At 43.0% G+C, this 13,420-nt stretch overlaps 1 protein-coding gene across 1 annotated transcript in view; it reads right to left on the bottom strand.

The window, feature by feature from the left end:
• Window positions 1–8,208, bottom strand: part of ZNF532 (zinc finger protein 532) — a 135,625-nt gene extending 127,417 nt beyond the window's left edge. Inside the window, exon 1 of the mRNA XM_082243887.1 lies at window positions 7,718–8,208. The gene's annotated coding sequence lies outside the window, so the exon portion shown is untranslated. The remainder of the gene's footprint in view (window positions 1–7,717) is intronic.
• Window positions 8,209–13,420: the final 5,212 nt, after the last annotated feature.

Genomic DNA, 13,420 nt, shown 5'->3' with positions numbered 1-13,420 from the left:
AACTAAGTGAGCCCACCAGGAAGCAGTCCTAGTAGGCCAATCCTAAGCAACCGAAGCATACCCCACCCCATAGCCATATGTATACATTCCGAAATGCCCCGAGCTGCAGATGACTGGCCCAGTGTAGGTGGCAGCCTCCTGGCTGGCTCGCCAAGATAAGTTCGGCCTAGTATTTTCCCATAGACATTCTGCCAGTAACATATTTCATGTCTTAATATAAAGCTAAACATGCGTCATTTGAGTTTTGACCGATTGCTGTCAGCACCCTACCACCCAAAATCCTTCAATCTGAAAAATGAAGACAGATATTTCTTAGCCAAACAGTGACTGCAGCCAGCCAATCAGCTGCAGTAAGTGTTTGGTAGCACCCACTGTATCCCGACAACCGCTGGCATTGGCTGTCAGAATATAATAGCTTCAGCAGGGGATCTGTGCAATTGCAATGTTAGATCTAATGGATCCACAAATCTGGCCTTTATGGAAGAGTGACAAGAAGAAAGCCATTATTTAAAAAAAAAAAAAAAAAAGCCATAAAAATTCCCGTTTGCGAGAAGCAATGTGGGGGACACAACAAACTTTTGGCCTAAAAGCCAAATGCTACGTTTGGCCGAAAACTAACACTGCACATTACCCTGAACACACCATTCCTACAGTAAAACATGGTGGTGGCAGCATCATGTTATGGGGGTGCTTTTCTTCAGCAAGGACAAAAACATTTTTGTTGGCAACGTGTCAAAATGTGGAACATTTCAAGGGGTATGAATACTTTTTCAAGGCACTGCAACATGGGGTCTGCAGTCCTCAAAAAAATGAAACTGAAAGAGCTCAGCACAGGACCAAAAGCACAGGAAGTGTTTGGCTGACACAATTTCCGGCAGGATCAACACATAGCAAACGAACATAACAAATGGTATATTTAACAAGTAAAACTAAAAGGAAAATGTTTTTTTAAGTTTTGGATAGAATGGAGATAGATTAGAATACCTGACAGTTTTTATTGCGGTCTATGTTCCCATTAGGGAGAGAGAGTAATGTCTCCAGCAAGCCAAAGGCCCCTTTCACACGGGCGATCCAATCTGCCTGTCAGTTTTTCAGGCGGACCTGATGGGATACTCCATGCACCCCTATGGGGCAGCGGATGTCAGCGGAGACATCTCCACTGACACCCGCTGCTATCTGATTCCTATCCTGTCCGTGAAATCCGGACGGATGGAAACCCTATTTACCATCCATCTGGAGGATCGGATCAGATGGGATCGGATGAGAACAGACAGGCGGTCCGTTCTCATCCGATCTCCCCATAGAGGACAGCGGGGATCTGACAGCTCAGTCTCTGCACACAGAGCCGTGAGACGAAGCAGTCATCCGCCTGCACAGCGGGGATCGGCGGATCGATCCCCCGCTGAGCAGAATGGACTCCATCAGGCGGTGAGCCCATGTGAAAGGGGCCTTAATTAGCAATTACTTTGTTACAGCAGAAAGCAACGTTTCAGAGCCATGCAGGACTCCATCAGGCATTTCTCCCATTAGGGAGATTCAGCCTCTCCATTTGTCCTGTTTACCGTTATCATTGAAAGTGCAAGTGAAAGAAAATACCATATTTTGGATTGTCCCCAGAAAGGTAAAAGAATAGAAATCTTCCAATGGGGACACTTAGTTCTGGTGACCTGGGGGTCCTTGGATTCCCTTAAAGGGTAACGCCACTTGTCTTAGGGAAAATAAAGAAAAAATAATATAGCATATACAATTGTGACACATTGTAATTAAATGCTATTAAAAATTACCTTTCCTTTTCAATCTGCAGCTCTGTAATTTTCTGAAAAGGTAAGGCAACATGGCTACCTGGAGGTGTTCTGTACACAGAATGTGTACAGAACGCCTCCCCCAGAAACATAAATTTCCTGCTTGTATGATTGGCTCACCAATTTTCCCTGAAGTCTTCCTAAGATACAAGTCAGATTTCAGGCATCCCCTGCAACAAATATGTCATTTTTGGTGAGATACTCCCAATAGGAACAAGTCTAAGCCCACCATCACGTTGGTCCGATTTGACAAGCAATGTGACATATCAAATCTGAGCCAATTGCCGGCAATTGTACCGCCCAAATCTGTGCAATGCCAACTTTGCGGTGCCGCGTTAATTTCTGTACTACTTTTGGCAACTTTGTGGGGTGATTTCAATAGACATCTGTGCAGGAACCTCTCCCGAAGTCGGACTAAAATGCCGGTTTGAAATTGTGCCAGTTCAGCTGAACTCTCATGATTTCAAAACGGCCTCAGTGTGAACCTAGGCTAGAAGGATGCAGGCCCCACAGATTTCCTCATTAGTGATTCTGTAATAATGAAACCACTTCCATTTGACCCACCCAGCACAGAGAAACAAACAGGGATTTCTTCAGAATAACAAAAAAGTAGGAATCAAAAAAAGTTGTTATTCTTGCAAGGTACATAGATTACCCGGGGGGGGGGGGGGGGGTTCTTAACAAAAGTGGAGTTACGTTTTAATTTGCAAGGACTTCCTCTCACTTCCTGTTTGGCTATGGGACAGGAAATGAAGGAAAATCTCCCCAATGGGACAAAGAAGGCAAAAATAATCCTTGCAGCGGTTATAACCCTCCCTTATGCCTCGTACACACGTTCAGATAATCAGACGAAAATAAGCGCTTTCGACTTGATCGCACGATAATCTGATCGTCAGTACACGGCTTTCGACAGCCGATCAGGACAGTTCATCCAACAAAATCCGAAGGGATAAACACGAAAACTTCTGACGTACGATAGCCTAGCGAACGACAATCGTTTAATCAGTACAGTATGATCAGAAACACTAAAATAGCACGGAAAAGGCCTGGCTGCCATTGTTTTTGTTTTTCACCATCTGATACGTTTCTAAGCAACCAGGAAGCTTTTCCGGAATCGTACGAAAAAAAAACATACGTTTATATGCATTGTTGAATTCGATATTAGTATCATGCAACAAAATGCAAACGATAAGTCGTCCGATTATCTGAATGTGTGTACGAGGCGTTACTCAGTCTCTTTCCAAAATGTGAAAAAAAAAAAGTTTTGCATATAGTTCTACTTTAACAGAGCAAAAAAAAAAAAAAAGGAAGAGCAAATAAGAGAAGTTCATTGTAAAGCTAGCCATACACACATGGACTTTATCCATGCGGGATGCCGCCAACAGGACAAATGGAGTAACTTAAACTTCCAGCAACGCTCTGTGTTATGGCCGCATACAAACTGGCCAACTAGCTGTGAACACAACCCTGCAGAAACGCCATCCCTGTACACATACGGTCTGTCCAAGGTAGGTTGGAGGGTCTATTTGCATGTACTGCTCAGATGAGCGGTTACGTGCTAACAAGGTGGCACCAGCCATTAATTTGCACAGGATACAAGTCCCACATCACCAGCAAGAATCTACGGATTCTCATCTGTGGTCCCCCTGTGCGGTTGAGTGAACATAGCCTTTAGGCCCCTTTCACAAAGGCGGACCGGACTGTTCAGATCCGCCTGTCAGTTTTTTTGGCAGGTCTGAACGGACGCCCCATGCATCTCTATGGGGGCATCGGATGTCAGCGGAGACATGTCCGCTGACATCCGATCTGTGAAATCTGTACAAATGAAAACTCTATTTTCCATCCGTCCAGCGGATCTGATGGGATCGGATGAGAACGGACAGACGGTCCGTTCCCATCCGATTCTCCCATAGAGAACAGCGGGACCTGACAGCTGTGTCTCCGCACACAGCGCGGAGACACAGCTGTCATCCGCCTGCTCAGCGGGGGATCAATCCCCCACTGAGAAAAACAGAGTCCGCCTGTGTGAAAGGGGCCTTAAAAACAGAAGTAAAATCCAGCTGCATCGGGTGGGTCAGAGGAAAAGAAAGCGTAGTACCCATTGTTGCCGCTGTAGCTGCATGTCAATTATGGGCATCCAGCTACAGCGGTAACAATGGGTGCTAAGATATGCCTGTAAATACACATCTCTTTTGCCGCAGTACAGGGAACACAAGAGAGACAGATCTGCTGAGAAGAAAGACTGGAGTAGATCCATTCATGGCAGAAACCATCACAACAACATTATAATACGGAGCAAACTATGTACAACCGTTTACATATACTGTACCACTGTGCCATTGGCAGAAGCAACAATAATGCCCAATTCAGGTCACATTTCTGGCTTTTTTCGGGCCCTGAGTGGCCACCCTCAACAAAGATAAATCATGATCTACCAATGCAGTCACCCATAGCAATCATCCACATCTACTTGAGGTTTTGGTTGGTTGCTTATGGCACTTTTCCACTGCATGGAACCGAACGGTTCGGCTCGCTTTTGTGCTTTTCCACTGCTGGTACCGCATGGTATGGTGTAGGAACGGTTTGGTACGGTACATTACAGCGGCGCTTTTCCACTGCATGGAACCGAACGGTACGGCTCTCAAAAAACAGTACCTACTCGATTGTGGTTCCAAGAGGTACCATACCCGGTACCATATCCCACAATCCTTTGCATGCAGTCACTACTAGCCACTGATTGGTCAGAGAATCCCACCCACCCCGTTGTTATCCCACCCACTTAACTTTAGTACTACTTTAGTGGAAAAGCAAACCATACCGTACCGTACCGAACCGTTCCAACACCGTACCAGCAGTGGAAAAGCAAACCGGGCCAAGCAGGGCCAAGTAGAGCCGAGCCGGTACTTGCAGTGGAAAAGTGCCATTAGTGGATCTGCATTGCGTGAACCTGCTAGGTCTCACAGACACAAACACACAGAATGGGACATACCAAAAGGAATGACAGAGAGGAATGCCCCATTCCTTTTAGTATGTCCCCACAGAATGACGTCACTAGGACAACAGACTCAGATAAAATGACAATATCCATTTTGCTAATCCCCGATCGTTTCTATATTCCCCAAAAAACAAACAAACAATCAGCTCATGCATTACAAGTGATGTTAGTAATCAATGATGACTCCCAACAACAAAACACAGCACATCAATAGTTCCTAAAAGGAAAAACAACTGGCCAGTGGGTACACCTCTGTCTTAGGCCTAATTTTTAGTAAATAAGCCCAGTGTTGCATTTAAAAACAACAAGGCCTTTTCTGACAGGGAACAAAGGCTTGCCTAGCTCACACAGGCCTGAAAAATTCCAAACCTGGCCTAGCCAGCAGGCTGAGGAGACAACAGGGATCCCCTTGTTTCTGGAGCCTCAGACAAATCAATAAATAAAAAGGAAGTGAAAGGTTGTCAATCCTTCGATGGCGTCACTTACGTTTTTACAAATTTTCAGATCTCCCGGTCACCTCTTGCAGCCATGCTAACACAGGTTTTTTTTTGTGGTGTTGGCTCCTGCAAACGGATACAGGGTAACACAGCTGCAGGCAATCACAGTGAAGAGGGAGAGGAGGGAAAAAAAAATCCAATCCAGCAGGGCTTGCCTCTGCAACAGCAGCAGTAAACAAGAGGCCCTGTAACGGCTTACAGGTCCACTGTCCCCGTTAGTGCAGCCACCTACGTGAACATGACTCCAATTAAAGCCACATGGCTTCCACTGGGCAGCCCTCTCCTGGGTGTCAAGGCAAGGAGTGTTTTAATTAAAAGGGGAATCATCCGCAGGAGCCATCGCACAGCACACTGGAGTACATGCACAGGGCGTACTAGCAGCAATGCAAACCTTCTTTAAGCCTGACAAAGGGAGGCCTGCTTTTCACAGCTCGGTTACCCCCCCTCCCCACCACTGTAGTGTGTACAAATAGCACAGCCTGGGCTAAGCAAGCAGACTTGGCAATATTAAATTGTATTAAAAAAAAAAAAAAAAAAAAAAAAAAAAAGGTACAATCACCGAATATGCGTACAAAAAATAAAATTGGGATTGCAAGGTTACAGATCCTGGGATTTTGGAAATGATGACTGTGCCATTTTAGCTGTGCTTTTGCAGATGGAAACAAAGCAGCAAGGCTCATGGCACATCCCTCCCTGTAAATAAGGAAAGGAATGTCTGGAATTTTTAACTTCCCAGCCACAGAAGCTTGCAAAACATGAATGCCTGGGATTTAAGCTGACCATAGGCAAGCCTGAGAACAAAAGGTAGAAGCATATCTATTACAATAGCAATTGTCATCTAATATCATTACAGTCCCCTACGATCTGCCCTAATTTTCCTCCCCCCAATTGGCTGATGTTTGACAACTCATAGTTTGCATGTTAACAACTAGGTTGTCACAAGAACATCTAGGTTGTCACACGAACCACTTGCAAATACTGTATATATTTGCGGCCCAGTCAGCCAGGAAGAAAACATATGGTCTACCACTGCTGACCTCCATGCTAGCTGCCTGGCTGACTGTCATGGTAATCCTCTGGCTTCAGCATTTTCCAAGCCTCAGACTTGGAACAAGTATGCAGCAAGCTAATGCCTCATACACACGCACCAATTGTTGCCCGTGAATTTTCGGCCAACGTCCAATCGGTCGATTGTCGGCTTGTTAGTATGATGCTTCCATCAACCGACTGCGACTTTTTGGCCGAACAAAATCTGTTGTGCATGCTATAAAATTTTTGTTGGCCGTCAACAGAACGGCCGATTGTTTGTCAGTCAGTACAGATTTCGGCAGACAAAAATCAAGACTGGGCATGCTCAGAGAAGAAAAAACACACGGAAAGTAAACCAGCACATGACATCACTTCTGAAGTTGGTTGTTGTTGGCCGAAAAAATTTGTGTGCAGTCTAGAGCACATTTCAACCAACACAACACTGGACAAAAGACGACTGATCGGTCGGCCAACAATCGGTGCGTGTGTACGAGGCATCAGTCAGAACCCTAGACGTGCGCAGTTGTTCCAGGCCAATAGCTACCAGAATTAAAACCAGAGGATCAATATGATAACCAGGCAACTATCATTGGGAAGAGGATGGTGGGGTCCACACATTCTTGAAAGCTGCTGGTGCCGCCATGTTTTTGTGAAACCACAATAGGTACACCACAAAAAAAGAATGTTCTAATGTTACGTGAAATGATTGGATGGAGATATTGTCGGCAACGCTGGAAGATCTCTGCAACTGACACCATACTTGATAATCAATAGGGGTGGGGGATTCATGTGTTGCTGGTGAAAGTCATGTGATATGATACCGCTCTACCAAAGTTGCCAAGTGTCCATCTCTTTCAGAACATCAACCCCCACCCCGCCATATTCCAAAAATTGTCCCAGACCCCCCCCCCCCCCCATGCCCCACAGAATGCCCCACCAAGCAGAAAGTTGCGCACATGTCGCTCACCCAGGCGGGGTGGTCCAACCTGTCTTTCCAATTTTTTTCAGTAATGTTGACAATCATTCCATACACAACCTAAATTTTGGGCCTTGCGTGAAATTGTGTACGGTAAACATGCATTTGCGAGCAATAACTAATACCTCAAGGCTCTAGCGTTCACAGATGCAACATGATGAAAAACCTTTGCGACCAAAGAGCCACCAATCTCCATGGAAAAGGGTACAAGCCTTTCACTGAGCGCATGCCCAACTGCGCCAGAGATGAAAGCTCCAGTGGATCCAAGTGCGCAGCGCAGGAATTTAAACGCAATCCCGAAAGAAAATGGTCAACAACAGCAATCTGTGTGCTGCAGCTACAAAACTGCAAGTCAGGATTCATCACAGCAAAGACAAGCTGGCAAAGATCTTGTGCCTCGTTCTTGTTCACCACTTACCCAGGTCCAACCTTCCCCCAAGGCTTTCTGGGCCGCCTTGTATTCTCTGAAGAGCCCACTTTTCACAGTCATTCACTGGGCATCTTTTCACTATTGTCCTCCATTTTATTTATATTTTTTTCCTCTCTTGATTGGAGCTGTGACAAAGGCAGCTGTGGGGCTGGGGTCGTTTTTTTTTAGCGTCAAGCAAGGCTGCTGATTTCCTGTAGAAGGAAGTAACAAGAGATGACTCCAAGGCGGAATGTGTTTAGTAGAAGTCCATTCTGGAAGGCTTTGTTTTCAGTCCTCTGCTCATTCATTACAGCTGCCTCCTGTGTCTCGCCCTGCACTGCCACGCTCTCCCTCTCCTCTCTCCCAGGCCTCCAGCTTAAAGACAAGATTCACAGGCTCACATGAATGCGTGTCCTTTTTTTTCCCCGCACCTAGCTTTGCCTTTCATTCCATCTGTGCAACTGTGAAATTGGACACAATGCTAATACGAGTCGATACAGAATCCCATTACATCTATTTTGCAAACAATAGCAAGATCTCAGGCTACACATCCTAGGTTCCAGATCAAAATGACTATTGTATGGCGCAATAAACCATATTTAGCAGATATCTACCTGTATATGGCAAATAATTTACCTTGCGGCACGTTCGCCGGGTTGTGAATGTATAGTAGGCACGCTAACAGACACATCCCAAGGTTATTGGCTGTGCTGGACTGGATTCAAGGTATGCACACATTCATGTGATAATATGCATGCCAGATGGGGTGTCCACTTAATGCGCCATAACTACTACTCTTATGCGCCATTGTATGCCATAAACTGGATGCATCCTGTGTATATAATTAGCGTGCAGAATATGGATGCATTTAAAGTGAGCTTGTCATGCGTCAAATATACGCAATGCTGCGCAAGCATTTCTGGAAGCGCTTCAATGCTCAACATCAGATTTTCATGTTATTGATGGGGTAAATTCACATTAGAGCAATATGCTAAAGCTTGACGCTCCAAAGGAGTGCAGTAGATTCTTTGGAGCAGGAAAGTGCGTTTTTTGGCTCGATAGACTTTAACGGGAGCACCTGAAAAATGCACATACAGTAAACCCCCGCTCCATCGCGGTTCAGTTTTTGCGGTCCCGGTATATTGCGTTTTTTTTGTAATGTAATTTTACTATATAAATCATTAAAAATGAAATATTTTTGTGTTTTCCATAGCTCTTGCTATGTCTCTCAGTATCTTTTATGTGTTTAAATGAGTTTCTATTGTTTTAAAAGTGTGTTTAAAGACCTTAAAATGCTTTTACACGTACAGTGACAGTAAAAAAAACATGCCTACAATGCATTTTAATAGGGTTTTTCTATTTCGCGGATTTTCACTTTTCGCGGCTGGGTCCGGAACGTAACCCCCGCAATGGAGGGGGGTTTACTGTAACACCTTTTTTTGTGGATTTTCGCGCCTAACAACCATCTCTTTCTCCTAAATGTCTTCTTCTAATTGGCATAAACAATAATGGTTACGCCCTTAAAAAAGTGCAAAAAATGAATGAAGAAGCCAACACTCAAGTGTGCACCTACTCTAAAATGGCCATTTAGTGCCATTTAAAAAAAAAAAGGATAGCAAACTTCCGTTCCCAAGTAATTAGATGTCGTCATCCAGTTAATTTAAGCCATTGCCTCAGGGGGTATCCCACCATCAGGGACAACACCAATATCCCAATCACAGACAGTTCTTTGTTCAAAGCCTGTGTGTACAACCCCCATACAGCCTTCATTATTTTAGAGTAGTAGACACCTGGAACCAACTGCCAGCAGATATGGTGGGGGAACCCATCAGGGAGTAAATGCAAATAAGCCTGGGATTAGCACAGACCTAATTCCTAATTAAATATGTAGAAAAAACAGCAATGAGTATCTGCTGTCTACGTTGCATTCCTTCTATAAAATCATGTCCTTCATTCGACTTCGGATTTGCCATTTTAAGCTGTGGCTGGTTGTGTTTACAGCATGCATGCATTTTTAAATATCCTTAATTATATACAGCAGAAATCACAAATCCATTAGATTGCATGAGTTAATCTGGGTGAAAAAAAAGACAGTATTAATTAATACGAGAATTAACATTTATGACAGGTAATGACCAATCACAGCTTGGCATTTTGACCTTCCAGTATGGATCCATTGGCAAAGAGCTATAAGACTTTTCCAATACATGAATGAGAACTGAATCACAAAAATATTTTTTTTCCAACCGGTAACACATTTGCAGAATTTTCCGAACACCTAGGCTTATTTAATGATGAGGACAATGTGCAGTAACCCATAGTAACTGACGTGCAAAATTTGTTCTTGATGATTGGCTGCCTGGGACTTACTGCACAATGCAGATCCTCTTTGCCCTATAAAATAATAAGCCTGCCAGCCTTTTAAATAGACAAATGCAATCTACAAACAAAAGGCATGCAAAGAATATTACAGAACATGCAAAGTGCAAATTTACATTACGGTTCTCCTTGGCATTCCATATCTGTTTTTGTTGGGGGGTGTTTTTGTTTTACCTGCGTAAAATTTGCAGCTTATGTCCTGGAAAATCCCACTGCATCCTGCATACCTCATAGAAAACTGTGTTTTTTTTTTTTCTTTTAATTGCAAATGCAAATGCTTCCCCCTCCCTGATGAATGTACATACATGTGTGTTTATTGCAGATGTCACATACCAGTGCTGTGTGTCTTATGGGGATTGCACACTGACTGGGGATGAGACCTCCTTGCAATGTCTTCTGCTTCTGTCCCACTGTAGGAAGCTCAGTCGCTGCATTGTTCATCATGAGCTAAGCTGCCTCAAACCAGTTCCAGCCGGATCTGGACACCCTGCACAAAAAAGGGAGATGACAACCCTAGGATGCAAACCATTAGTCCCAAAATCATAGGCCTCGGCTCGTCTAATTCTGCTAATATTTCTGCATTAAACACCCCCCCTACCCCTCCTTATCCACATACAGTTTTAACCATTTAATTTGCTCGGCTATTAAAAGAGAATGACATTTACAAAGAGACAGAACAAAGCAGGCCGCGGCTGGGTTGTCACACCTACAGGGCCTCTTTTGATTTTACAGATACATGGAGAAAAAATGTAAATATAAGACAAAGGATTGCAGTCAAGGCATATTTGTAAATGGATGATCACATGGCACACGATGTACACAAAAATATATGTATAGATTAAATATACACAAAATAAGGCATACAGGGCTCCACCAATCTCCATTATTTTTTGCAAACAGGACATGAATTGTGCCTACAAGATGTGTGTGTGTATATATATATATATATATATATATATATATATATATATATATATATATATATATATTATCTTCTAGATTGTAAGCTCTAACGAGCAGGGCCCTCTAATTCCTCCTGTATTGAATTGTACTGTAACTGCATTGTCTTCCCCTCACATTGTAAAGTGCTGCGCAAACTGTTGGTGCTATATACATCCTGTATAATAATAATTATTATTATTATTAGTATTCAGGATTTATAATAATAATTATTATTATTATTAGTATTCAGGATTTATAATAATAATAATAATTATTATTATTATTATTAGTATTCAGGATTTATTTAGTTTGCGCAGACATTACAGTTCAGGCAGACATTACAGTTACAATACAATTTGGTACAAAAGAATCAGAGGGCCCTGCTCATTAGAGCTTACAATCTAAAAGGGAGGGTCAATTGATACAAAAGGTAATAGCTGTGGGGGATGAGCTGATGGGAAAGTGAAACAGTGTATTAGTTAGTAGCCGGAAAGGCTTATTTAAAGAGAAGAGTCTTCAGGGATCGTCTAAAGATAGATAGATTAGGGTGTGTGTGTGTATATATATATATATATATATATATATATATATATATATATATATATATTGTTATATATATATATTAGATTAGGGTATATATATATATATATATATATATATATAATGTTTTATTTATTTTTATTTTTTTATGAAAAAAGTTTTTATGGCAAACAAAAACTACAAATATTTTTTATGTAAATTTAATAATATTTTTGTAGGCCACCAATTTGATTTAGCATTTAGCAAACAGAACATTCCATTTAAAAAAAAAAAAAGGTTCTGCCAGATGTGTTTTGTACTTGTAGCAACAGGAATAATGAAAATTCATTAATACTGGGCTATGTTGCCCATAGCAATGCATCGAAATTCACCTTATGAAAAAAAAATAAAATTAAGGGAGTATTCTTATTGGTCAGTATGGGCAATATCTCCAATCTTATACACACAAAGTGACTTTTGCACATGCTTATATTTTCCATCATTTATGTAAGTAAAGCTGTACAGGCTGATTTACATCTGTGTTGCAGCAATGCATGCATTATCTATCACAAGGCTTGTGAAATGCGTTGACACCCTGCAGTGTCATTCATTTTGAATAGCACCCTAAGGCACTAAAGCCTAGTACACACTATGTGTTTTTGTTTGGTTTTTTTTCGTTCAACCCAGCGGGCTGAATGGAAAAAAAAAACTGAAGAGCTCAGGAGGAGCCGCTGTACTAACTATCGGATGTTAGTACAGAGATCTCCCCTGCTGAGCTATTGTGTTCTGAAAGGGGGATGCCCCCTCCCCCCCACCAGAACACATCAGACAGCACTCGCTGCCATTGGCTGAGAGCGCTGAATGGCAGACCTTTTTCGGTCATGCCCCTTCGACAGAAGGCCACCTTCTGTTGTACACACAGGCCGAATGTTGGCCGGTTTCTATTGAACCAGCCAATGCTGTCCGATATTTGGTCCGTGTGTACGGCCCTTAAGGCAGCATACATAGATTGGAACTCACTGCAACTCATTGCAACGTACTATAGTGTGACCTGCCTCATATTTGGGACATTTTTGTGCGTTGCAAGCCCATTGATTTCAACAGGCTGCCCTAAAAGCGAAGATTTATTGCACATACATTTCTTGTGGGTCACAGGAGCACATTTTGTTTTGTCCTCCTGTGACCCAGAGTCAACTGATAGCATGCTATTACCTGACAAGGCAGAGCTGCTCCAGGCATGGCAAGGATCCTGACAAAATTGTCTAGATTCACCCCGCTGCCTGACTGACAGATGGCTCTGCCTTTTAGCCATTTTGGCTATGCTCAGCAGGGTCAGTTTTAGACAAGCCAATAAACCTACCAGAAGGTGCTCAGGCATGTTTGGATACTAGTCCAAATCTGTCTGAGCTATCCTGCCAGGAAGCTGACACTGCAGACTGCCAATCATAAGCACCTGAGGCATTTCCCACTCTGCAGCAGGGAGGGGAATGCTTCAGTCGCTTATGATTGGTGGCCCACAGGGACAGCTGCAGAAAGTCTTTGAAGTGTGAGAAAAAACCGGATTACCTAGAAAAAATCCGCACAGGGAGAACATGTAAGTTTCATGCAGATAGAATCCTATCTAATACTAAGACCCGAATTGAAGAACCCAGTGCTGCAAGGCAATGTAGCTGATGTGCAGTCCCTTGTGTGCTGCCAGTGGCGGACTAGGTATTTTATTTCCACTTTAGATTTGCTTTGCATCCCAACCAATCCTTCCAAACCCTTCCGCCAACCATATTTAGGAAGGTCATTCCCATTTATTAACAGGAATGCCCTATTTTGGGGCCAGCCCTAAATTCACCTTAACCAATCCTCAAACCTCTTCCCCAA

The sequence above is a fragment of the Pelophylax lessonae genome (assembly GCF_965119305.1).
Source record: "Pelophylax lessonae genome assembly, chromosome: 1".
In the NCBI taxonomy this organism is placed as follows: Eukaryota; Metazoa; Chordata; class Amphibia; order Anura; family Ranidae; genus Pelophylax; species Pelophylax lessonae.
Note: the sequence above shows the minus strand (reverse complement) of the source record. Positions and strands in the feature narration are given on the sequence as shown.